Below are 27348 nucleotides of genomic sequence, written 5' to 3' on the forward strand. Positions count from 1 at the left end.
TTGACCAAAGTTGAGTACTGCATCAATGTAATTGTGCCAGAAACTGCTCCAGAAGTGTCCAGTTCCTTTTGAAGCTTGTTGCTAAGATTGGATTGGTGAAGGTTGGGCTGGGATTGCATGGTGCTCATTTTCGCCTATGTTATGAATGACAGCCTGTGAAAGCTACAAATTACACAACGCCGAGATTTAGGAAAGGCCAGCGTTCAAATTCTGAGTAACTCTCTAACAGTGAACACAGGGAGAAGAGTTCCCAATGCATCCTTTCATGGTGAACACTTTGTCACTTTCACAATATGCCACCTTGGGAAACCAACTGAGAGTTTGAAAGCTTGTGGAGTATAAAGTGTGCAAATTTAACTCTTTTCATGTTCAGTGCATATAGCTGATGCTCTTGTTTTTATTACAGGTGGTTACTGTAGTTTTACTTCAGTGTTGCTTTTGCAGCTTTTATTCAAATTAAGGGGAGATAAACCTTTCCATTAAATCAGAGTTCATTGTGTTAAATCCTATACTTTACACATCATCCCAAAATGTTTTGGATTTTGTTGACTTGAGATTCTGGGCTATGTGTAGCATTTTTATTTCCTCTTTGTGTTTATTTTATTTTATCTTAGTTTGTTCAGTTTGCCCACCCACTGTCTTTTTTCACGTTTGTACTTGTGGCTGTTCAGTTTTCAGTCCATTAACACCCTATCTGTAATGCTTTGGCTTTCAACACACCATTAACATATTGTTTGCAAGAAATGCTGGAACCACTCAGCAGGCCTGGCAGCATCTGTGGAAAGAGAAGCAGAGTTAACGTTTCGGGTCAATGACCCTCCATGACCTTCTGGTCAGTTATTCTTTGTGACCTTGTTCTATCTATACCTTCTCCTTTGTTATCTGTTGGCCCACCCCCGCTTTACTTGCTTAAAACCTTTCACATTTCTAATATCTGCTAGTTCTGATGAAGGGGCACTGACCTGAAATGTTAACTCTGCTCCTCTCTTCATAGATGCTGCCAGATCTGCTGAGTATTTCCAGCATTTCTTGTTTTTGTTTCAGATTTCCAGCATCTGCAGTATTTTGCTTTATTCCCACTGTATACCTTCCTGGCAGATTGTTTTCTTTCCCAATCCCAGAGAGGGAGACCAATACCAATGCCCTCACAGGCTGCCCTGGTTGAGGCCATCTAACTCAGTACAGAGCAGGTATTTAATATTCATTTCTACAGTTGTGTAAGGCAGAAATAGACAAAGCTGAAGTATATTTTTATGGTACACCTTCTGAAACTTTGTATTTGTGCTACTGTGCATTCTGCCATCTTGAAATAGGATTTATATTATAATGCGATTGGATTGTTATTTAGGTTTGCTCCAGCATTGGTGTGCTACTGTTTCTACCTCATAGGCACAGTAGCACGGTGTCAGCCTTGGTTCAGTGGCCACTCACCCTCCCTGAGTCAGAAGGTCGTGGGTTCAAACCCCACTCCAGAGCCTTGAGCCCATAATCTAGACTAACACTTCTAGTGCAGTACTGAGGAAGTGCTGCAATACTGGCGATGCCATCTATCAGATGAGGCATTAAACAAAGATCCCACTGCACTGTTTGAAGAGGAGCAGGGGAATTCTCCTGGTGTCCTGGCCAACGTTTATCCTTCAACCAATACTTGTAAAAGATTATCTAGTCATTTATTTCATTTTTGTGGGAGCTTGCTATGCACAAATGAGCTGCCACGTTTCCTACATTACAACAATGACTACACTTCAAAAGCACCTAATTGGCTGTAAATGTTTTGGGATGTTCTAAAGTTGTGAAAGATGCTATAGAAATGCAGGTCTGTCTTTCTTTACTCTTCTGTGCTTCACCAAGAACCTGTTGCGATTGTTACTGAGAATGCATTAAATATAAATTTCTAGTCCTTGTCTTTAAAAACCCTTCATGGCCTCACTCCATACCATATCTGCTGTGGCCCCTCTCACACTTACATACGAACATACGAATTAGGAGCAAGAGTAGGCCACTCGTCCCTTGAGCCTGCTCCGCCATTCAACAAGATCATGGCTGATCTGATTGTAACCTCAACTCCACATTCCCACCTACTTCCAATAACCTTTCACCTCCTTGCTTATCAAGAATTTATCTACCTCTGCCTTAAAAATATTCAAAGACTCTGCCTCCACCACCTTTTGAGGAAGAGAGTTCCAAAGAGTCACAACCCTCTGAGAGAAAACTTTCTCTTCATCTCTGTCTTTTAAACAGTGACCCCTAGTTCTAGATTCTCCCACAAGAGGAAACATCCTTTTCACATCCACCCTGTCAACACCCCTCAGGATCTCATATGTTTCAATCAAGTCGCCTCTTACTCTTCTAAACTCCAGCGGATATAAGCCGAGCCTGTCCAACCTTTCCTCAAAGACACCCATTTCAGATATTAGTTTAGTAAACTTCTCTGAACTACTTCCAACGCATTTACCTCTTTCCTTAAATAAGGAGACTGATATTGGACACAGTATTCCAGATGTGGTCTTGCCAATGCCCTGCATAACTGAAGCATAACCTCCCTACTTCTGTATTCAATGAACGATAATATTCTATTACCTTTCCTAATTACTTGCTAATCCTGCATACTAACCTTTTGTGATTCATGCACTAGGACACCCAGATCCCTCTGCATCTCAGAGCACTGCAATCTCTCACCATTTAGATAATATGCTTCTTTTTTATTCTTCCTGCCAAAATGGACAATTTCACATTTTCCCACATTATACTCCATTTGCCAGATCTTTGCCCACTCACTTAACCTATCTATATCCCTTTGTAGCCTCATGACCTCTTCACAACTTTCTTTCCTACCTATCTTTGTGTCATCAGCGAATTTAGCAACCAAACCTTCGATCCCTTTATCCAAGTCATTGATATAAATTGTAAAAAGTTGGGGACCCAGCACAGATCCCTGTGGCACACCACTCGTTACATCTTGCCAACCTGAAAATGACCCATTCATGCTTACTCTCTGTTTCCTGTTAGCTAGCCAATCTTCTGTCCAGATTGTTACCCCCTACACCATGAGCTTTTATTTTCCGCAGTAACCTTTGATGTGGCAACTTCACAGAATCACAGAATAATACAGTGCAGAAGAGGCCCTTCGGCCCATCGAGTCTGCACCGATGCATTAAAGACACCTGACCTGTCTACCTAATCCCATTTGCCAGCACTTGGCCCATAGCCTTGAGTGTTATGACGTGCCAAGTGCTCATACAGGTACTTTTTAAAGGATGTGAGACAACCTGCCTCTACCACCCTCCCAGGCAGTGCATTCCAGACCATCACCACCCTGTGGGTAAAAAAGTTCTTCCTCAAATCCCCCTTAAACCTCCTGCCCCTCACTTTAAACTTGTGTCCCCTCGTAACTGACCCTTCAACTAAGGGGAACAGCTGCTCCCTATCCACGCTGTCCATGCCCCCATAATCTTGTGCACCTCGATCAGGTCACCCCTCAGTCTTCTCTGCTCCAGCGAAAACAAGCCAAGCCTATCCAACCTCTCTTCATAGCTTAAATATTCCATCCCAGGCAACATCCTGGTGAATCGCCTCTGCACCCCATCCAATGCAATCACATCCTTCCCACAATGTGGCGTCCAGAATTGCACACAGTACTCCGGCTGTGGCCTTACCAAAGTTCTGTACAACTCCAACATGACCTCCCTGCTTTCGTAATCTATGCCTCGATTGATAAAGGCAAGTGTCCCATATGCCTTTTTCACCACCCTATTAACCTGCCCTTCTGCCTTCAGAGATCTATGGATAAACACGCCTAGGTCCCTTTGTTCCTTGGAAATTCCCAGTGTCAGCCCATTCATTGAATACTTCCATGTCACATTACTTCTTCCAAAGTGTCTCACCTCACACTTTTCAGGGTTAAATTCCATCTGCCACTTTTCTGCCCATTTGACCATCCCATCTATATCTTCCTGTAACCCAAGACACTCAACCTCACTGTTAACCACTCAGCCAATCTTTGTGTCATCCGCGAACTTACTGATCCTACCCCCCACATAGTCATCTATGTCGTTTATATAAATGACAAACAATAGGGGACCCAGCACAGATCCCTGTGGTACGCCACTGGACACTAGCTTCCAGTCACTAAACCAGCTGTCTGTCATCACTCTGTTTCCGACAGCTAAGCCAATTTTGAATCCACCTTATCAAGTTACCCTGTATCCCATGTGCATTTGCTTTCTTGATAAGTCTCCCATGTGGGACCTTGTCAGAAGATTTGCTGAAATCCATGGAAACTACATCAACTGCACTACCTTCATCTACACACCTGGTCACATGCTCAAAAAATTCAATCAAATTTATTAGGCATGACTTTCTTCTGATAAAGCCATGCTGACTATTCCGAATCAAATTTTGCCTCTGCAAGTGGAGATAGATTCTCTCCTTCAGAAGTTTCTCCAATAGTTTCCCTACCACTGACGTGAGACTCACTGGTCTATAGTTCCCTGGCTTATCTCGACAACCTTTCTTAAATAGTGGCACTGTTCTCCAGTCCTCTGGCACCTTCCCCGTGGCCAGAGATGAATTAAAAATTAGGGTCAGAGCCCCTGCAATCTCCACCCTCGCCTCCCACAGCATCCTGGGACACAAATCGTCCAGACCTGGAGATTTGTCCACTTTTAAGCCTGCCAAAACCTCCAATACCTTGTCACTCCCTATGACAATTTGCTCAAGAACCTCACAGTCTCTCTCTGAGTTCCATATCTACATCCTCATTCTCTTGGGTGAAGACAGATGTGAAGTATTCATTCAACACCTTACCAATGTCCCCTGGCTCCACCCACAGATTTTCCCCTTGGTCCCTAATGGGTCCTACTCTTTCCCTGGTTATCCTCTTCCCATTGATATACTTATAGAATATCTTGGGATTTTCCCTACTTTTACCAGCCAGAGTTTTCTCATATCCCCTCTTTGCTCTCCTAATTGCTTTCTTCAGCTCCATCCTACACTTTCTGTACTCCACTAATGCTTCCGTTGATTTGCTCTCCTTGTATTTGCTAAAAGCCTCTCTTTTCCTTCTCATCGTACCCTGAATGTTTCTAGTCATCCATGGTTCTCTGGGCTTGTTGCTCCTACCTGTTACCCTAGAGGGAACATGTTGGGCCTGTAACCTCCCCATTTCCTTTTTGAATGCCCCCCACTGCTCTTCTGTAGATTTCCCGACAAGTAACTCTTTCCAGTCTACCTTGGCCAGATCCTGCCTTATTTTACTAAAATTCGCTCTCCCCCAATCCAAAACCTTTTTTTTGCAACTTGTCTATTTCTTTCTCCATAACAAGCTTAAATTGTACCATGTTGTGGTCGCTATCACCAAAATGCTTCCCCACGAACACATCAACCACCTGTCTGGCTTCATTCCCCAGAATTAGGTCCAGCACTGCACCCTCCCTTGTTGGATCCTCTACATATTGAGCTAAAAAGTTAAGAACTCCACTCCATCTAAGCCCTTAACACGATGACTATCCCAATTAATGTTGGGAAAGTTGAAATCACCTAATATAATTACCCTATTATTAATTTTACACACCTCTGCGAATTGCGCACATATTTGCTCCTCAATTTCCCACTGACTATCTGGGGGTCTATAATAAACACCTAACAATGTGGCTGTCCCTTTTTTATTCCTAAACTCCACCCATAAAGCTTCATTTGATGTCCCCTCCAAGATATCATCTCTCCTTACTGCAGTAACTGACTCCTTAACTAATATTGCAATGCCCCCTCCTCTTTTACCCCCTCCTCTGTCTCACCTGAAGACTCTATATCCCGGGATATTGAGCTGCCAATCCTGCCCCTCCCTCAACCATGTCTCCGTGATGGCTACTATATCACAATCCACGTGTCAATCCTTGCCCTTAACTCATCCATTATACCTGTAATACTCCTGGCATTAAAGTAGGGGCCATCCATCCTGGTCTTACTCCCTTGAAACTTACTTCCGTTGTATTCCCTCTGACTTGTTTGCTTTCCTGTGTTTAGCTGTGTCCCTATTCTGCTAGGAGTCTGCATCCCCTCCCCCTGCCAAATTAGTTTAAACTCCTCCCAACAGCACTAGCAAACCCGCCCACAAGGATGTTAGTCCCCCTCTGATTCAGATGTAGACTGTCCCTCTTGTACAGGTCCCACCTTCCCCAGAAACGGTCCCAGTGATCCAGGAATCTAAAACCTTCCCTCATGCACCAACCCTTAAGCCACGCATTCATCTGTGCTATTCTCCTAGCACGTGGCACTGGGAGTAATCCAGAGATTACAGCCTGAGAGGTCCTGCTTTTTAGTCTGCTGCCTAACTCCCTGAATTCTTGATGCAAGACCTCATCCCTCTTTCTACCTATGTCATTGGTACCAACATGTACCATGACCTCTGCCTTATCGCCCTCCCCCTTCAGGATGCCCTGCAGCCGTTCAGCGACATCCCAGACCCTGCCACCAGGGAGGCAACACACCATCCTGGAGTCACGTTGACGGCCACAGTTGCGCCTATCTGTTCCCTTGACTACAGAATCCCCTATTACTATTGCTCTTCCTCTCTTTCCCCCTTCCTGTGCAGACAGGCTGCTTGTGGTGCCAGAAGCTTGGCTCTGTCCACACTCCCTGGAGGAACCAGCCTCATCAGCCTCCATAATGGAATACCGATTTGCAAGCGGGACCCCAGGGGACTTCTGAACTACCTGCCTGATTCTCTTGGACTGCCTGGTGGTCACCCATTCCCTTCCTCAAGTCCCTTCAGCTGCGGTGTGACCACCTCTCTATATGTGCTATCCACAATGCTCTCAGACTTGCGGATGCTCCACAGTGTTTCCAGCCGCCATTCCAGCTCTGAAGCCCAAGCTTCCAGGAGCTGCAGCTGGACACACTTTCTGCACACACGCTGGTCCCGGGGACTGGAAATGTTCCCGGATTCCCACATGAAGCAAGAGGAGCAAACCACGGCTTTAAGCTCTCCTACCATGACTGAACCCTTTAAGTTTAAAACTTTAGAAGACTATTATAGTAAAAAAAAATCAGCAAAGTCTTGCAAAAACAATGACTTACAATTCAATCCTGCTTGAAAAGTACCCACTAGGACTGACCAGTCAGCTGTTCTCTTTGGAAACTCCCGGCTTCCCTCACGCTCTTTGAGGACAGGTCGGAAATGAAAGGAGTTCCTAGCTCCCTCAGTCACAAAACTCCCACTTTAGCACTCTAATGCAACCCAAGTCAGCACTCCAGTGCAAACGACAGGAAAGAAAGGTAGGAAAACTAATCAAATGCCTTCTGGAAATCTAAGTACTATACATCTACCGGTTCCCCTTTCTCCACAGCACATGCAATTCCTTCAAAAAACTCTTTCCCTTTCACAAAACCATGTTGATTCTGCCTGATTACCTTGAATTTTTTGAAGTGCCCTGCTATCAAAGAACAAAGAACAAAACAAAGAACAACAAAGAACAGTACAGCACAGGAACAGGCCATTCGGCCCTCCAAGCCGGCGCCGATCTTGATGCCTGTCTAAACTAAAACCTTCTGCACTTCCGGGGACCGTATCCCTCGATTCCCATCCGATTCATGTATTTGTCAAGATGCCTCTTAAATGTCGCTATCGTATCTGCTTCCACCACCTCCCCTGGCAACAAGTTCCAGGCACTCACCACCCTCTGTGTAAAGAACTTGTCTCCCACATCCCCTCTAAACTTTGCCCCTCGCACCTTAAACCTATGTCCCCGAGTAACTGACTCTTCCACCCTGGGAAAAAGCTTCTGACTATCCACTCTATCCATGCCGCTCATAACTTTGTAAACCTCTATCATTTCGCACCTCCACCTCCGTCGTTCCAGTGAAAACAATCCGAGTTTTTCCAACCTCTCCTCATAGCTAATGTCCTCCAGACCAGGCAACATCCTGGTAAGCCTCCTCTGTACCCTCTCCAAAGCCTCCACGTCCTTCTGGTAGTGTGGCGACCAGAATTGCACGCAATATTCTAAGTGTGGCCTAACTAAGGTTCTGTACAGCTGCAGCATGACTTGCCAATTTTTATACTCTATGCCCCGACCGATGAAGGCAAGCAATTTAGTGCATTCTTGACTACCTTATCCACCTGCGTTGCCACTTTCAGTGACCTGTGGACCTGTACGCCCGTCTGCCTGTCAATACTCCTAAGGGTTCTGCCATTTACTGTATACTTTCCACCTGTATTTGACCTTCCAAAATGCATTACCTCACATTTGTCCGGATTAAACTCCATCTGCCATTTCTCCGCCCAAGTCTCCAACCGATCTATATCCTGCTGTATCCTTTGACAATCCTCATCACTATCTGCAACTCCACCAAACTTTGTGTCGTCTGCAAACTTACTAATCAGACATTTTCCTCCAAATCATTTATATATAATTGATCCCTGAGGAACACCATTGGTCACAGCCCTCCATTCAGAAAAGCATCCTTCCACTGCTACCCTCTGTCTTCTATGACCGAGCCAGCTCTGTATCCATCTTGCCAGCTCACCTCTGATCCCGTGTGACTTCACCTTTTGTACCGGTCTGCCGTGAGGGACCTTGCCAAAGGCTTTACTGAAGTCCATGTGGACAACATCCACTGGCCTTCCTTCGTCAATCATCTTCGTCACTTCCTCAAAAAACTCAATCAAGTTAGTGAGACACGATCTCCCCTTCACAAAACCATGCTGTCTCTCTCTATAAGTTCATTTGTTTCCAAATGGGAGTAAATCCTGTCCTGAAGAATCCTCTCTAATAATTTCCCTGCCATGTAAGGCTCACCGGCCTATAATTTCCTGGATTATCCTTGCCACCCTTCTTAAACAAAGGAACAACATTGGCTATTCTCCAGTCCTCTGGGACCTCACCTGTAGCCAATGAGGATGTCTCTGAATGGACAGAGGGCATTCTGAAGGTGGAGGGTGAACAGCCAGAGGTTGTGGTACACATCGGTACCAACGACATAGGCAGGAAGAGTGATGTGGTCCTGCAGGGGAAGTTTAGGGAGTTAGGTCGTAAGTTTAAAAAAACAGGACCTCTAGCGTTGTCATCTCTGGATTACTCCCTGTGTCACGTGCCAGTGAGGCTAGAAATAGGAAGATAGTGCAGCTAAACACGTGGCTGAGCAGCTGGTGTAGAAGGGAGGGTTTCAGATATCTGCACCATTGAGCTCTCTTCAGGGACAGATGGGACCTGTACAAGAAGGACAGGTTGCATCTAAACTGGAAGGGCATTAATATCCTGGCTGCAAGGTTTGCTAGCGTCACTCGGGAGGGTTTAAACTAGTGTGGCAGGTGGGTGGGAACCAGTGCAGTAGGACAGCTAGTGAAATAAATGAGGAGGACATAGTAAATAAGGCCAGAAGGACTAAGAGGAAGAGCAGGCAGGGAGATGTTGCTGAGCACAGACTGGTGGTCTGAAGCGCGTTTGTTTCAATGCGTGAAGTATAACAGGTAAGGCAGATGAACTTAGAGCTTGGATTAGTACTTGGAAATATGATGTTGTTGCTATTACAGAGACTTGATTGAGGGGAGGGCAGGATTGGCAGCTAAATGTTCCAGGCTTCAGAAGCTTCAGGCGGGAAAGAGGGGGTTGTAAAAGGGGTGGGGGAGTTGCATTACTGGTTAAGGAGAATATCACAGCTGTACTGCGGGAGGACACCTCAGAGAGTTCATGCAGCGAGGCAATATGGGTGGAGCTCAGGAATAGGAAGGGTGCAGTCACGATGTTGGGGGTTTACTACAGGCCTCCCAACAGCCAGTGGGAGGTAGAGGAGCAGATATGTAGACAGATTTTGGAAAGATGTAAAGGTAACAGGGTTGTAGTGGTGGGTGATTTTAACTTCCCCAATATTGACTGGGAGTCACTTAGTGCTAGGGGCTTGGATGGGGCAGAATTTGTGAGGAGCATCCAGGAGGGCTTCTTGAAACAATATGTAGATAGTCCAACTAGGGATGGGGCCATTCTGGACCTGGTATTGGGGAATGAGCCCGGCCAGGTGGTCGAAGTTTCAGTGGGGGAGCATTTCGGGAGCAGTGACCATAATTCCCTAAGTTTTAAGGTACTTGTGGATAAGGATAAGAGTAGTCCACGGGTTGGCCATGTGAGCCGCATGGAAGATGGCAGGATCCCCAAAGACACATTGTACAGCGAGCTCGCCACTGGTATCAGACCCACCGGCCGTCCATGTCTCCGTTATAAAGACGTCTGCAAACGTGACATGAAATCGTGTGACATTGATCACAAGTCGTGGGAGTCAGTTGCCAGCATTCGCCAGAGCTGGCGGGCAGCCATAAAGACAGGGCTAAATTGTGGCGAGTCGAAGAGACTTAGTAGTTGGCAGGAAAAAAGACAGAGGCGCAAGGGGAGAGCCAACTGTGCAACAGCCCCAACAAACAAATTTCTCTGCAGCACCTGTGGAAGAGCCTGTCACTCCAGAATTGGCCTTTATAGCCACTCCAGGCGCTGCTTCACAAACCACTGACCACCTCCAGGCGCGTATCCATTGTCTCTCGAGATAAGGAGGCCCAAAAGAAGTCCACGGGTGAAGGTGCGAAATTGGGGGAAGGCTAATTATAACAATATTAGGCAGGAACTGAAGAATTTAGATTGGGGGCGGCTGTTTGAGGGTAAATCAACATCTGACATGTGGGAGTCTTTCAAACGTCAGTTGATTAGAATCCAGGACCAGCATGTTCCTGTGAGGAAGAAAGACAAGTTTGGCAAGTTTCGGGAAGCTTGGATAACACGGGATATTGTGAGCCTGGTCAAAAAGAAAAAGGAAACATTTGTAAGCGCTAGAAGGCTAGGAACAGATGAAGCACTTGAGGAATATAAAGACAGCAGGAAGGAACTTAAGCAAGGAGTTAGGAGGGCTAAAAAGGATCGTGAAAAGTAATTGGCAAACAGGATTAGGAAAATCCCAAGGCTTTTTATACATATATAAAGAGCAAGAGGGTAACCAGGGAAAGGGTTGGCCCACTCAAGGACAGAGATGGGAATCTATGCGTGGAGCCAGAGGAAATGGTTGAGGAAATATGAGTACTTTGCATCCGTATTCACCAAAGAGAAGGGCTTGGTGGATGATGAGCATAGGGAAGGGAGTGCAGGTAGTCTTAGTCATCTCATTATCAAAAAGGAGGAGGTATTGGGTGTCTAGCAAAGCATTAAGGTAGATAAGTCCCCAGGGCCTGATGGGATCTACCCCAGAATACTGAGGGAGGCAAGGGAAGAAATTGCTGGGGCCTTGACAGAAATCTTTGCATCCTCATTGGCTACAGGTGAGGTCCCAAAGGACTGGAGAATAGCCAATGTTGTTCCTTTGTTTAAGAAGGGTGGCAAGGGTAATCCAGGAAATTATAGGCCGGTGAGCCTTACGTCAGTGGTAGGGAAACTATTAGAGAGGATTATTCGGGACAGGATTTACTCCCATTTGGAAACAAACAAACTTATTAGCGAGAGACAGCATGGTTTTGTGAAGGGGAGGTCGTGTCTTACTAATTTGATTGAGTTTTTTGAGGAAGTGACGAAGATGATTGATGAGAAGGGCGGTGGACTTTAGTAAAGCCTTTGACAAGGTCCCGCATGGCAGACTGATGAAAAAGGTGAAGTCACACGGGATCAGAGGTGAGCTGGCAAGATGGATACAGAACTGGCTCAGTCACAGAAGTCAGAGGGTAACAGTGGATGGGTGTTTTTCTGAATGGAGGGATGTGACTAGTGGTGTTCCGCAGGGATCAGTGCTGGGACCTTTTCTGTTTGTAGTATATATAAATGATTTGGAGGAAAATGTAGCTGGTCTGATTAGTAAGTTTGCGGACGACACAAAGGTTGGTGGCGTTGCGGATAATGATGAGGATTGTCAGAGGATACAGCAGGATATAGATCGGTTGGAGACTTGGGCGGAGAAATGACAGATGGAGTTTAATCTGGACAAATGTGAGGTAATGCATTTTGGAAGGTATAATGCAGGTGGGAGGTATACAGTAAATGGCAGAACCCTTAGGAATATTGACAGGCAGAGAGATCTGGGCATACAGGTCCACAGGTCACTGAAAGTGGCAACGCAGGTGGATAAGGTAGTCAAGAAGGCATACGGCATGCTTGCCTTCATCGGTCGGGGCATAGAGTATAAAAATTGGTAAGTCATGCTGCAGCTGTACAGAACCTTAGTTAGGCCACACTTAGAATATTGCGTGCAATTCTGGTCGCCACACTACCAGAAGGACGTGGAGGCTTTGGACAGGGTACAGAGGAGGTTTACCAGGATGTTGCCTGGTGTGGAGGGCATTAGCTATGAGGAGAGGTTGGAAAAACTCGGTTTGTTTTCACTGGAACGACGGGGGTGGAGGGGCGACATGATAGAGGTTTACAAAGTTATGAGCGGCATGGACAGAGTGGATATTCAGAATGTTTTTTCGCAGGGTGGAAGAGTCAGTTACTCGGGGACATAGGTTTAAGGTGCGAGGGGCAAAGTTTAGAGGGGATGTGCGAGGCAAGTTTTTGACACAGAGGGTGGTGAGTGCCTGGAAACTGCTGCCAGGGGAGGTGGTGGAAGCAGATATGATAGCGACATTTAAGACACATCTTGACAAATATATGAATAGTTTTTTAGTTTAGAGATACAGCACTGAAACGGGCCCTTCGGCCCACCGAGTCTGTGCCAACCATCAACCACCTATTTATACTAATCCTACACTAATCCCATATTCCTACCACATCCCCACCTTTCCCTATATTTCCGTACACCTACCTATACTAGGGGCAATTTATAATGGCCAATTAACCTGTCAACCTGCAAGTCTTTGGCATGTGGGAGGAAACCGGAGCACCTGGAGGAAACCCACACAGACACAGGGAGAACTTGCAAACTCCACACAGGCAGTACCCAGAATTGAACCCGGGTCGCTGGAGCTCTGAGGCTGCGGTGCTAACCACTGCGCCGCTGTGCCGCCCAATTGGAAGGGAATAGAGGGATATGGGCCCCGGAAGTGCAGAAGGTGTTAGTTTAGGCAGGCATCAAGATCGGCGCAGGCTTGGAGGGCCGAATGGCCTGTTCCTGTGCTGTACTGTTCTTTGTTCTTTGATACAATGATTTCTGTCAAGGCCCCAGCAATTTCTTCCCTTGCCTCACTCAGTATTCTGGGGTAGATCCCATCAGGCCCTGGGGACTTATCTACCTTCATGCTTTGCAAGATGCCCAACACCTCCTCCTTTGGTGAATACTGATGTAAAGTACTCATTTAGTACCTCGCCCATTTCCTCTGGCTCCACACATAGATTCCCTCCTCTATCTTTGAGTGGGTCCACCCTTTCCCTGGCTCTTTATATATGTATTAAAAGCCTCGGGATTCTCTTTAATCCTGTTTGCCAATGACTTTTTATGACCCCTTTTAGCCCTCCTGACTCCTGGCTTAAGTTCCTTCCTGGGACTAATAGTACTGAACTTGAGGGAGTGAAATCTGACAAGTCCCTACATCCTAGGGTTCTAAAAGAGATAACTGCAGAGATAGTGGATGTGCTGGCTTTGATTTTCCAAAATTCCTTAGATTGGAAGTTGGCAAATGTTACGCCGCTTTTCAAGAAAGGAGGTGGAGAGAAAACAGGGAACTACAGGTCAGTTAGCCTAACATCAGTCATTGGGTAGATGCTGGAAACTGTTATGAAAGAAGTCTTAACATTGCACTTGGAAAGGCCTAGTATGATTAGAACAAGTCAGCCTGGTTTTACTAAAGAGAAATTCTGTTTGACAAATTTTATTAGAGTTTTTTGAGGATGTAACTAATTGGGAAAAGGGGACCCAGTAGATGTAGTATACCTGGATTTTCAAAAGGCATTCGATAAGGTGCCACACAAAAGGTTAATAAGCCAGATAACAGTTCATGGTGTTGGGGGTAATATATTCGCGTGGATAGAGGATTGGTTAACAGACAGGAAGCAGACAGTGAGCATAAATGAGGCATTTTCAAGTTGGCAGGCAGTGAATAGTGGGGTGCCGCAAGGATCAGTACTGGGACCTCTGCTATTTACACTCTATATTAATGACTTGGATGAAGAGACAGAGAGTAATGTATCTAAGTTTGCTGATGATACAAAGCTTGGTGGAAAGGTAAGCTGCGGGGAGGACATAGAGAGGCTGCAAAGAGATATAGACAGGTTAAGTGTGTGGGCAGCAAGATGGCAAATGGAGTATAATGTAGGGAAGTGTTAAGTTGATCACTTTGTTTGTAAAATAGAAAAGCGGAATTTTTTTAAAAGGTGTGAAACTTGTAAGTGTTGATGTGCAGACAATCTTGGGGGTACTCGTACAAGGGACGAACAAAGTCAACATGCAGATGCAGCAGGCTATTAGGAAGGCAAATGGCATGTTGGTTTTTATTGCAAGGGGATTGGAGTAACGGAATAAAGAAGTCTGACTAAAATTGTGCAGGGCTTTGGTGAGACTGCACCTGGAATACTGTGTGCAGTTTTAGTCTCCACATTTCACAGAATTGTTACAGCTCAGAAGGAGGCCATTCGGCCCATCATGTCTGCACTGGCTCTCTAAAAGAGCAACTCCCTCAGTTCCATTTCCCTACTTCCTCCCCGTAACCCTGCACATTCTTCCTTTTCATATAACTGTCTAATTCCCTTACGAATGCTTCAATTGAACCTGCCTCCACCACGTTCTCAGGCAGCGCATTCCAGACCTTAACCACTCGCTGCGTGAAAAAGTTTTTCCTCATGTCATTTTTGCTTCTCTTACCAAATACTTTAAATCTGTGCCCTCTTGTTTTCAATCCTTTCATGAGTGGGAACAGTTTCTCTCTAACTACTCTGTCCAGACCCCTCATGATTTTGAATACCTCGATCAAATCACCTCTCAGCCTTCTCTTTTCCAAGGAAAACAGTCCTAACTTCTCCAATCTATCTTCATAACTGAAATTCCTCATCCCTGGAAATGCTCTCGTGAATCTTTTCTGTACTCTCTCCAATGCCCTCACGTCTTTCCTAAAGTGCGGCACCCAGAACTGGACGCAATACTCCAGATGAGGCCGATCTAGTGTCTTATACAAGTTCAACATAACTTCTGATAAAGGGTCATTGACCTGAAATGTTAACTCTGCTGCTCTCTCCACAGATGCTGCCAGACCTGCTGTGTATTTCCAGCATTTCTTGTTTTTATTTCAACATAACTTCTTTGCTGTTGTACTCTATGCTCCTATTAATAAAGCCCAGGACACTTGTGCTTTATTAACTGCTCTCTCAACCTGTGCTGCTACCTTCAATGACTTATGCACGTATACACCGAAGTCCCTCTGCTCCTGCACCCCCTTTAGAATTGTACCCTTTATTTTATATTGTCTTTTCATGTTCTTTCTACCAAAATGAATCACTTCACATTTCTCTGCATTGAACTTCATCTGCTACCTGTCTCCCCATTCCACCAACTTGTCTATGTCCTTTTGAAGTTCTACACTATCCTCCTCAAAGTTCACAATGCTTCCAAGTTTCATATCATCTGTAAACTTTGAAATTGTGCCCTGTACACCAATGTCTAGGTCATTAGTATATATCAGGAAAAGCAAGGGTCCCAACACTGATCCCTGGGGAACTCCACTACAAACCTTCCTCCAGCTCGAAAAACATCCATTAACCACTACTCTTTGTTTCCTGTCACTCAGCCAAATTCGTATCCATGTTGCTACTGTCCCTTTTATTCCATGAGCTATAAGTTTGCTCACAAGTCGTGTGGCACTGTATCAAACAACTTTTGAAAGTCCATGTACGCCACATCAACAGCATTGCCCTCATCAACTCTCTCTGTTACCTCCTTAAAAATCTCCAGCAAGTTAGTTAAACATGATTTTCCCTTAAGAAATCCATGCTGGCTTTCCTTAATTAACCTTAATTTGTCCATGTGACTATTGCTTTCGTCCCGAATTATTTTTTCTGTAAGTTTCCCCACCACCAAACTTAAGCTGACTGTCCTGTAGTTCCTGGGCTTATCTTACACCTTATTTTGAACAAGGGTGTAACGTTTGCAATTCTCCAGTCCTCTGGCACCACCCTAGAGTCTAAGGAAGACTGAAAAATTATGGCCAGTGCCTCTGCAATTTCCACCCTCACTTCCCTCAGTATCCTTGGATGCATCTCATTCGGCCCTGGTGCTTTATCCATTTTAAGTACAGACAGTTTATCTAATACCTGCTCATGATCAATTTTAAACCCCTCTAGTGTCTGACTTACCTCCTCTTTCAAGATTGCCTGGGTTGCATTTTCTTCCTTGGTAAAGTATTCATTTAATACCTCAGCTATGCCCTCTGCCTTCATGTGTAAATCCCCTTTCTGGTCCCTAATCAGCCCCACTTCTCCTTTTACCACCTTTTTACTATTCTTTGCCTGTAGAAAACTTTGGGATTTCCTTTAATGCTAGCTGGCAGTCTCTTTTCATGCTATCTCTTTGCTTCTCTTATTTGTTTTTTTGCTTCCCCTCTGGACCTTCTCTTTCAGCCTGGTTCTCAATAGTATTTTCGACCTGGCATCTGTCATAAGCACACTTTTTTTTCTTCACCTTTAATCTCTACCTCTTTTGTCATCCAGGGAGCTCTGGATTTTTTTGCCCTACTTTTCCCTTTTGAGGGAACATACCTTGACTGTGCCCAAATTATCTCTTCTTTGAAGGGAGCCCATTGTTCACCTGCAGGTTTTCCTGCCAGTTTTTGACTCCAATTTATTCGCTCCAGCTCCATTCTTACCCCATTGAAGTTGGCCTTCCCCCAGTTAATTATTCTAACTCTGCATTGCTCTTTGTCCTTTTCCATAGTCAGCCTAAACCTTACGATACAATGATTACTATCCCCTACTTGCTGTCCTACTGATACTTGATCCACTTGGCCCACCTCATTCCCAAGAACAAGGTCGAGCAGTACCTCGTTTCTCGTTGGATTAGCAACATACTGTTGTAGAAAATTTTCCTGAACACACTAGGAATTCTTGCCCCTCACCGCCCTTTACACTACTATTATCTGAGTCTATGTTTGGATAATTAAAATCCACCATTATAACTACCCTAGAATTTTTGCCCCCCTCAGTAATTTCCTTGCAAATTTGTTCCTCCACGTCCTTCCCATTAGCTGGTGACCTTTCGACAACACCGAGTAATGCAACAGCACCGTTTTTGTTCCTGAACTGTAGCCAAATTGATTCTGTCCTCGACCCCTCTGGGACATTCTTTTTCTCCAGCATTGCAATGCCCTCCTTAATTAATATCACCACTCCTCCCCCTTTTCCGGAGCCGAGTGGAGTGGAGCGGACCTGCGGCAAGAATCACTGACTGAGGAGAGGATAAATAGAAGCCGAGGATCACAGTCTGGTTACTTACCTTCCGGGAGCCGAGCGGAGTGGAGCGGACCTGCGGGTCGAATCACCGACTGAGGAGAGGATAAGTAGAGGCCGAGGATCACGGTCTGGTTACTTAACTTCCAGGAACCAAGCGGAGTGGAGCGGACCTGCGGGGAGAATCCCCAATCGAGGAGATGGTAAATAGAGGCCGAGGATCACGGCCTGATTACTTACCTACCGGGAGCCGAGCGGAGTGTAGTGGACCTGCGGGGAGAATCACCAATCGAGGAGATGGTAAACACAGACACAGTCCAGGTGCGCTGGAGTGTTTGAAAAAAACATCACAGGAAAGCTGCAAGTTGATTGGTTAGTGAGTAACTGCTGTTAGGGAATAGCTCTAAATAGCAGGCTTAGTAACTAAGGTAAGAAAGGTCAACAGTTTATTTTCATATATAGTAAGTAGTGTTTTTTAAGGAGTTCTGCAGTAACAAGGACCAAAGAAGAAGGGCCCTAGAGTAATTGATATTATTTGATATTAAGCATCTTCCAAAAGCTTTAATTTAAAGGGTTAAGTCATGTCAGGAAAGCTCAAAGCAGTGGTGTGCTCCTCATGCTCTATGTAGGAAGCCGGGAACAATTCCAGTGCCCGGGACCAGCGTGTGTGCAGGAAGTGTCTCCAGCTGCAGCTCCTGGAAGCCCGGGTTTCAGAGCTGGAGCGGCAGCTGGGGACACTGTTGTGCATCCGTGAGGCGGACAGTATCGTGGATAGCACGTATAGAGAGGTGGTCACACTGCAGGCACAGACTCCACAGGCAGGAGGGGAATGGGTGACCACAAGGCAGAGCAAGAGGACTAGGCAGGCAGTGCAGGAATCTCCTGTGGCTATTCCCCTGCAAAACAGATATACTGCTTTGGATACTGTTGGGGGGGAATGACCTCTCAGGGGAAAGCAGCAACAGCCCAATTCATTGCACCACGGTTAGCTCTACTGCACAGGGGAGGAGTAAAAAGTGTGGGAATGCAATAGTTATAGGGAATTCAATTGTAAGGGGAATAGACAGGCGTTTCTGTGGCTGCAAAAGAGACTCCAGAATGGTATGTTGCCTCCCTGGTGCTAGGGTCAAGGATGTCTCAGAGCGGTTACAGGACATTCTGAAGGGAGAGGGTGAACAGCCAGTGGCCGTGGTACACATTGGTACAAACAACGTAGGCAAAAAAAAAGGATGAGGTCCTAAAAGCAGAATATAGGAAGTTAGGAAGTAAGTTGAAAAGTAGGACCTCAAAGGTAGTGATCTCAGGATTACTACCAGTGCCACGTGCTAGTCAGAGTAGAAATAGCAGGATATATCGGATGAATACGTGGCTGAAGAGATGGTGTGAGGGGGAGAGTTTTAGACTCCTGGGACATTGGGACCAGTTCTGGGGGAGGTGGGACCAGTACATACTGGACGGGTTACACCCAGGACCTAGACTGATGTCCTAGGGGGAGTATTTGTTAGGGGTTGGGGAGGGTTTAAACTAAAATGGCAGGGTGATAGGAACCTTTGCAAGGAGTCAGAGGAGGGAGGATCAAAAACAAGAACAAAAGACAGTAAGGGGAATAAGAAAAGTGATAGGTATAGAAATCAAGGGCCAGAATCAAACAGGGCCACAGTGAAAAATATTGGGAAGGGGACAAGTAATGTTAAAAAGACAAACCTTAAAGCTTTGTGCCTTAACGCGCGGAGCATTTGCAATAAAGTGGATGAATTAATCGTGCAAATAGGTGTAAACGGGTATGATATAGTCGGGATTACGGAGACATGGCTGCAGGGTGACCAGGGATGGGAAATAAACATCCAGGGGTATTCAGTATTTAAGAAGGACAGACAGAAAGTAAAAGGCAGTGGAGTTGCATTGTTGGTTAAAGAGGAAATTAACACAGTAGTGAGGAAGGATATTAGCTCTGATGATGTAGAATCTGTATGGGTAGAGCTGAGAAACACTAAGGGCAAAAAACGTTAGTGGGGTTTGTATATAGACCTCCAAACTGTAGTGGTGATGTTGGGAATGGCATTAAACAGGAAATTAGAGATGCATGCGATAAAGGAACATCTGTAATTATGGGTGACTTCAATCTGCATATAGATTGGGCAAATCAAATTAGTCACAACACCGTAGAGTAGGAATTCATGGAGTGTATTGGGGATGGTTTTCTGGACCAATATGTTGAGGAACCAACTAGAAATTAGGCCATCCTAGACTGGGTATTGTGTAATGAGAGAGGAATACTTGACAATCTAGTTGTGCGAGACCCCTTGGGGATGAGCGACCATAATATGCTAGAATTCTTCAACAAGATGGAGAGTGATGTTGTTGATTCTGAGACCAGGGTCCTGAATCTTAATAAAGGAAACTACGAAGGTATGAGGCGCGAGTTGGCTATGATGGATTGGGAAACGCTACTTAAAGGGATGACGGTGGATAGGCAATGGCAAACATTCAAAGAGCGCATGGATGAACTGCAACAATTGTTCATTCCTGTCTGGCGCAGAAGTAAAACAGGGAAGGTAGCCAAACCATGACTTACAAGGGAAATTAGAGATAGCATTAGATCCAAGGAAGAGGCATACAAATTCGCCAGAAGAAACAACAGACCTGAGGATTGGAAGCAGTTTAAAATTCAGCAAAGGAGGACAAAGGGATTGATTAAGAAGGGGAAAATAGAGTACGAGAGTAAGCTTGCGGGGAACATAAAAACTGACTGTAAAAATTTCTATAGGTATGTGAAGAGAAAAAAATTGGTGAAGATAAATGTAGGTCCCTTACAGTCAGAAACAGGGGAATTTATTATCGGGAGCAAAGAAATGACTGACCAATTAAATCAATACTTTGGTTCTGTCTTCACAAAGGAGGACACAAATATCATACCAGAAATGTTGGGGAACACAGGGTTTAGTGAGAGGGAGGAACTGAAGGAAATCAGTATTGGTAGAGAAATTGTATTGGGGAAATTTATGGGATTGAAGGCCCATAAATCCCCAGGGCCTGATGGTATGCATCCCAGAGTACTTAAGGAAGTGGCCCTAGAAATATTGGATGCATTGGTGGGTTTCTTCCAAGATTCTATAGACTCTGGAACAGTTCCTACAGATTGGAGGGTAGCTAATGTAACCCCACTATATAAAAAGGGAGGTAGAGAGAAAACAGGGAATTATAGGCCAGTCAGCCTGATGTCGGTAGTGGGAAAAATTCTGGAGTCCATTATCAAAGATTTTATAGCAGAGCACTTGGAGAACAGTGGTAGAATTGGGCAGAGTCAGCATGGATTTATGAAAGGGAAATCATGCTTGACAAATCTACTAGAATTCTTCGTGGATGTAACTTGTAGAGTTGATGAGGGGGAGCCATTGGATGTGGTTTATTTGGACTTTCAGAAGGCTTTCGACAAAGTCCCACATAAGAGATTAGCGTGTAAAATTAAAGCACATGGGATTGGGGGTAGTGTATTGCGATGGATAGAAAATTGTTTGGCAGACAGGAAACAAAGAGTAGGAATAAACGGGTCTTTTTCTGAATGGCAGGTAGTGACTAGTGGAGTACCGCAGGGATCGGTGCTAGGACCCCAGCTATTCACAATATATATTAATGATTTAGATGATGTAACTAAATGTAATATCTCCAAATTTGCAGATGACACAAAACTGAGTCGGAGGGTGAGTTGTGAGGAGGATGCAGAGAGACTTCAGGGTGATTTGGACAAGTTAAGTGAGTGGGCAAATGCATGGCAGATGCAGTATAATGTGGATAAATGTGAGGTAATCCACTTTGGTAGCAAAAATAGGCAGATTATTATCTGAACGGCTATAAACTGAGAGAGGGGAATATGCAACAAGACCTGGGTGTTCTTGTGCACCATTCGCTGAAGGTAAGCATGCAGGTGGTAAAAAAGGCAGATGGTATGTTGACCTCATAGCGAGAGGATTTGCGTACAGGAGCAGGGATGTCTTGCTGCAATTATACAGGGCCTTGGTGAGGCCACACCTGGAATATTATGTGCAGTTTTGGTCTACTTATCTGAGGAAGGATGTTCTTGCTATAGAGGGAGTGCAGAGAAGATTTACCAGACTGATTCCTGGGATGGTGGGACTGATGTATGAAGAGAGATTGATTCGGTTAGGATTATATTCGCTGGAGTTCAGAAGATGGGGGATCTCATAGAAACCTATAAAATTCTAACAGGACTTGACAGGGTAGATGCAGGAAGGATGTTCCCGATGGTGGGGGGAGTCCAGAACCAGAGCTCATAGTCTAAGGATATGGGGTAAACCTTTCAGGACTGAAATGAGGAGAAATTTCTTCATCCAGAGAGTGGTGAACCTATGGAATTCGCTACCACAGAAGGCAGTTGAGGCCAAAATATTGTATGTTTTCAAGAAGGATTCAGATATAGCTCTTGGGTAAAAGGGATCAAAGGGTATGGGGCGAAAGCGGGAACAGGTTATTGAGTTGGATGATCATAATGAATGGCAGAGCAGGCTCGAAGGGCCAAATGGCCTACTTCTCCTATTTTTTATGTTTATGTTTCTCCCCTCCTATATTTCCTGAACACCTTGTAAGCAGGAATATTTAACACCCAGTCCTGCCGTTCTTTGAGCCAGGTCTCTGTTATAGCCACAGCATCATATTTCCACGTGGCACTTTGTGCCTGTACCTCACCAGTCTTATTAACCACGCTCCGTGCATTCACATACATGCACATTAACCCTGATTCAGACTTCATTACTTTCTCCCTTACTCTGACCCCACCTAATAACATATTATTCCCTACCCTCGTGCTATCTATCTCCCCCAGTATTCTGTGCACCTTGGTATTCCTCTCTCATACTTGCTTCTGGTTCCCACACCTCAGACAAGTTGCCAGTTTTGCTTCCCTCCAATTTGAACTCCCTCTCAGGTTCCCATTCCCCTGACAATTTAGTTTAAACCCTCCCCAACAGCACTAGCAAATCTCCCTGCGAGGATATTCGTCCCAGTCCTGCTAAGATGCAACCTGTCAAAGAAAGGATATATTTGCACTGGAGGCAGTGCAGCAAAGATTTACTAAATTGGTCCCTGGGATGAGGGGGTTGTCCTATAATGAGAGGCCGAGTTAATTGGGCCTATATTCTCTGGAGTTTAGAAGAATGAGAGGTGATCTAATTGAGACACACAAGATTCTGAAAGGACTTGATAGGATAGAAGCTGAGAGCTTGTTCTCACTGGTCAGGGAATTTAGAACATGGGGACACAGTCTCAGGATAAGGGGTCAATCATTCGGGACTGAGATGAGGAGAAATTACTTCACTCAAAGGGTTGTGAATCTTAGAAATTCTCTACCACAGAGGGTTGTGGATGCTCCATCATTGAATAATGGATAGATAAATATCTGGTCTCGCAGGGAATCAAGGGATATGGGGAGTGGGCAGTAAAGTGGAATTGAAGCCCAAGATCAGCCATGATCGTATTGAATGGAGGAGCAGACTCGATGGGCCATTTGGTCGTCTTCTGCTCCTATTTCTTGTGTTCTTGCGTTTATTGATTGAATGTTTTCTGAGAGTAAAATCTCACATATCTCAAAAAGGAAGGGCTTTTGCTTTTTTATGTGCACAATGGGTGGTCTGCAGCCAGAGTGCAGCCTCTGTCTCCCCTTTGTTACCACCACGAGGCCCTCGTTTGCACATTGTTGTTGAATGGTACCAAACTGGTGCTTGAGGGCAGCTTGCGGTTGAGGTGGTTGGGAAATCAGCCAGTTGCTACATGGAACCAGCCAACAGTTAGAGCCTGTGGTAAATGGGGACCAGCGATCTTGGGAGAAGGCCTTGCATAAGGAGCATAAGTTGGGAGCATATGCTGGCAGGGAAGGGCACGGTCGAAATGTGGAACTTTTTCAAGGAGCAGATAGTAGGGGCCATTGATAAGCATGTCCCTGTCAGACAGGGAAGGGATGGTCATGTGAGGGAACCGTGGTTGACAAGAGAGGTTGAGAGTCTTGTTAGGAAGAAGAAGGATGCGTATATAAGGTTGAGGAAAAAGGGCACAGGCATAGCTCTGGAGGGATACAAGATGGCCAGGAAGGATCTGAAGAAAGGGATTAGGAGAGCTAAGAGAGGGCATGAAAAATGCTTGGCGGGTAGGATAAAAGAAAACCCCAAGGCCTTTTACGCGTATGTCAGAAATATGAGGATGACTAGGGGGACCGTAGGTCCGGTCAAGGACAATAGCGGGAGACTGTGTGTTGAGCCGGAAGAGATAAGTGAGGTTTTGAATGAGTACTTCTCTTCGGTATTTACGAATGAGAAGGGGTGTATTACTGAAGAGGACGGTGTGAAACAGACTGGTAAGCTCGAGGAAGTGCTCGTTAGGAGGGAAGATGTGTTGGGGTTTTTGAATAACTTGAAGATAGACAAGTCTCCCGGGCCTGACGGGGTATATCCAAGGATGTTATGGGAAGCAAGGGATGAAATTGCAGAGCCGCTGGCAATGATCTTTTCATCTTCTCTGTTGACGGGGGTGGTACCAGGTGATTGGAGGGTGGCAAATGTGGTGCCCCTGTTCAAGAAAGGGAATAGGAACAACCCTGGGAATTACAGGCCAGTTAGTCTTACTTCGGTGGTAGGCAAGTTGATGGAAAAGGTGCTGAGGGATAGGATTTCTGAGCATCTGGAAAGACACTGCTTGATTCGGGACAGTCAGCACGGTTTTGTGAGGGGTAGGTCTTGCCTCACAAGCCTGATTGAATTCTTTGAGCAGGTGACCAAGCAAGTGGATGAGGGTAAACCAGTGGATGTGGTGTACATGGATTTTAGTAAGGCATTTGATAAGGTCCCCCATGGTAGACTTATGGAGAAAGTCAGGAGGCATGGGATAGTGGGGAATGTGGCCAGTTGGATTAAGAATTGGCTAACTGATAGAAGGCAGAGAGTGGTCTTAGATGGTAAATACTCAGCCTGGAGCCCAGTTACCAGTGGCGTGCCACAGGGATCAGTTCTGGGTCCTCTCCTGTTTGTGATTTTTATTAACGACTTGGATGAGGAAGTCGAAGGGTGGGTCAGTAAATTTGCAGATGATACAAAGGTTGGTGGAGTTGTGGATACCGAGGAGGGCTATTGTCGTCTGCAAAGGGACTTGGATAGGTTGCAGTGCTGGGCTGAAAAGTGGCAGATGGAGTTTAACCCTGAAAAGTGTGAGGTCGTCCATTTTGGAAGGACAAACACGAATGCAAAATACTGGGTTAACGGTAGGGTTCTTGGGCATGTGGAGGAGCAGAGAGACCTTGGGGTCTATGTGCATAGATCGTTGAAAGTTGCAACTCAAGTGGATAGGGCTGTGAAGAAGGCATATGGGGTGTTAGCGTTCATTAGCAGAGGGATTGAATTTAAGAGCCGTGAGGTGATGATGCAGCTGTACAGGACCTTGGTAAGGCCTCATTTGGAGTACTGTGTGCAGTTCTGGTCGCCTCATTTTAGGAAGGATGTGGAAGCCTTGGAGAGGGTGCAGAGGAGATTTACCAGGATGTTGCCTGGAATGGAGAATAAGTCTTACGAGGAAAGGCTGAACATTCTAGGCCTCTTCTCATTAGAACGGAGAAGGATGAGGGGTGACATGATAGAGGTTTATAAGATGATCAGGGGAATAGATAGGGTAGACAGTCAGAAACTTTTTCCCCGGGTGGAGCAAAGCGTTACAAGGGGTCATAAATTTAAAGTGAAGGGTGGGAGATATAAGGGGGATGTCAGGGGAAGGTTCTTTACCCAGAGAGTGGTCGGGGCATGGAATGCCTTGCCTGGGGAAGTTGTTGAGTCAGAAACTTTAGGGACTTTCAAACGGCTTTTAGATAGGTATATGGATAAAGGAGAATGATGGGGTATAGATTAAATTGTCCTTGACAGAGGACAAAGGATCGGCACAACATCGTGGGCCGAAGGGCCTGTTCTGTGCTGTATTTTTCTATGTTCTATGTTCTATGTATTAGAAGCATGACAGAGTTTTTCTGTGAGCTCCTGTTTACTGAGCATCCCACAGAACAAATGGTTAGACTGAATGTGAGTGGCAAATGACACATGCTCAGCCCATTTACACCTCAAAATTGGATTGGGGTCCTATGTATGTCAAAGGTCCCAAGTGCCCCCCCCCCCCCGCCCCCCCCCACCTAAGAGTCATGGGCTCCAGGACCTCATCGAGGTGACAGCAGCTGCAACGGCAGCATGAATGGTGCAATCAGTGATTGACATTGTTATTGAGCTGTTACTACACTGTCCACCTCAGCTGGAGGCTCTTCAAATCAATCCAGAGCAGAGGAGTGCTCACTGTATGGCTGATTGCTACTGAAGGGAGGGGAATTAAGAGGAGTAAAGGTTAACAGTATAGATGCACTAATTATTGATATGAAGAGTCAGATAGGTTTACAGTAAACATGTCTATAGTATTTAAATTCTTCATTTTGTCTGGAAGCGATTATGCACTGACGGAAAAGGAATAATTACTGTGAAACCTTAATGATCAAAGCAAGCAAGAACACTGCTGTAAATATGCATCTGTCAGGAGCGGCTGAGTTAATAATAACTGGTACAAACAGTTCTCAATGCAAGTTCACTTGGGCCAGGTGTTTCGCAATGCTTCTTGGTGAAAAGATTTTGCAAGTTTTCATGTTTTGCTGAACAGTTAAATAAAATTACAAAACCGATTATGATGAAATACCTTTGTGTTTAAAATGGCAGTGTTTTTCTCTTTTTTTTATATTCTTTCATGGGATATGAGCATCACTGGCAAGGCCAGCATTTGTTGCCCATCCCATCTCTCTCTGGAATCCTGTGTTCAAATCCAGCTCAAGCAGATAAAGGCTGCCCTTTTTTGCTGGGTAGAATCATAGAATATTAGAATGTTGAAGGCACAGAAAGAGGCCACTTGGTCCATTGTGTCCGTGCTGACTGAAAAACGATCCACCTATCCTAATCCCACCTTCCAACATTTGGTCCATAGCCCTGCAGATTACGGACTTGAAGTGCATATCTGGACTCCTTTTGAATGAGTTGAGGGTTTCTACCTCATCTACTCTTTCAGGTAGTGATTTCAAGGCCATCACCACCCTCTGGGTGAAAAAGTTTTTCCTCATCTCCTCTCTAATTTTTTTACCAATCACTTTAAATCTATTCCCCCTCGTCACTGACCTCTCTGCTAAGATGAATAGACCCTTCACCTCCACTCTATCCAGGCCCCCCAAAAATTTGTACATTTATTTATTTAGAGATACAGCACTGAAACAGGCCCTTCGGCCCACCGAGTCTGTGCCGACCAACAACCACCCATTTATACTAACCCTACAGTAATCCCATATTCCCTACCACCTACCTACACTAGGGGCAATTTACAATTGCCAATTTACCTATCAACCTGCAAGTCTTTGGCTGTGGGAGGAAACTGGAGCACCCGGCGAAAACCCATGCGGTCACAGAGAGAACTTGCAAACTCCGCACAGGCAGTATCCAGAATCGAACCCGGGTCCCTGGAGCTGTGAGGCTGCGGTCTGTGAGGCTGCGGTGCTAACCACTGCGCCACTGTGCCGCCCTAAATCAGATCTCCTCTCAGTTGCAAGGAGAATAACCCCAGCCTATCCAATCTTTCCTCATAGCTGCATTTTTCCAGTCCTGGCAACATCCTTGTAAATCTCCTCTGTACCCTCTCTAGTGCAATTATATCCTTTCTGTAATGATCAGAACTGCACACAGTACTCAAGTTGTGGCCTAACCGATGAGTTATACAGTTCCAGCATAACCTCCCTGCTCTTATATTCTATACCTTGGCTAATAAAGGAAAGGATTCCATATGCCTTCTTAACCACCTTATTGATCTATCCTGCTACCTTCAGGGATCTGTGGACATTCACTCCAAGGTCCCAACACATCCTCTACACTTCCTCAGTATTTTCCCATTAATCGTGTATTCCTTTGCCTTGTTTGACCTCTCCAAATGCATCACCACACACTTCTCT

The 27348-nt window shown here is 45.3% G+C and overlaps 1 protein-coding gene across 2 annotated transcripts in view; it reads left to right on the forward strand.

The window, feature by feature from the left end:
* Nucleotides 1-27348, forward strand: part of sh3pxd2aa (SH3 and PX domains 2Aa) — an 822856-nt gene that overhangs the window by 367669 nt on the left and 427839 nt on the right. The gene's annotated exons all lie outside the window — the stretch shown is intronic.

This window comes from Heterodontus francisci, chromosome 20 (assembly GCF_036365525.1).
Source record: "Heterodontus francisci isolate sHetFra1 chromosome 20, sHetFra1.hap1, whole genome shotgun sequence".
In the NCBI taxonomy this organism is placed as follows: Eukaryota; Metazoa; Chordata; class Chondrichthyes; order Heterodontiformes; family Heterodontidae; genus Heterodontus; species Heterodontus francisci.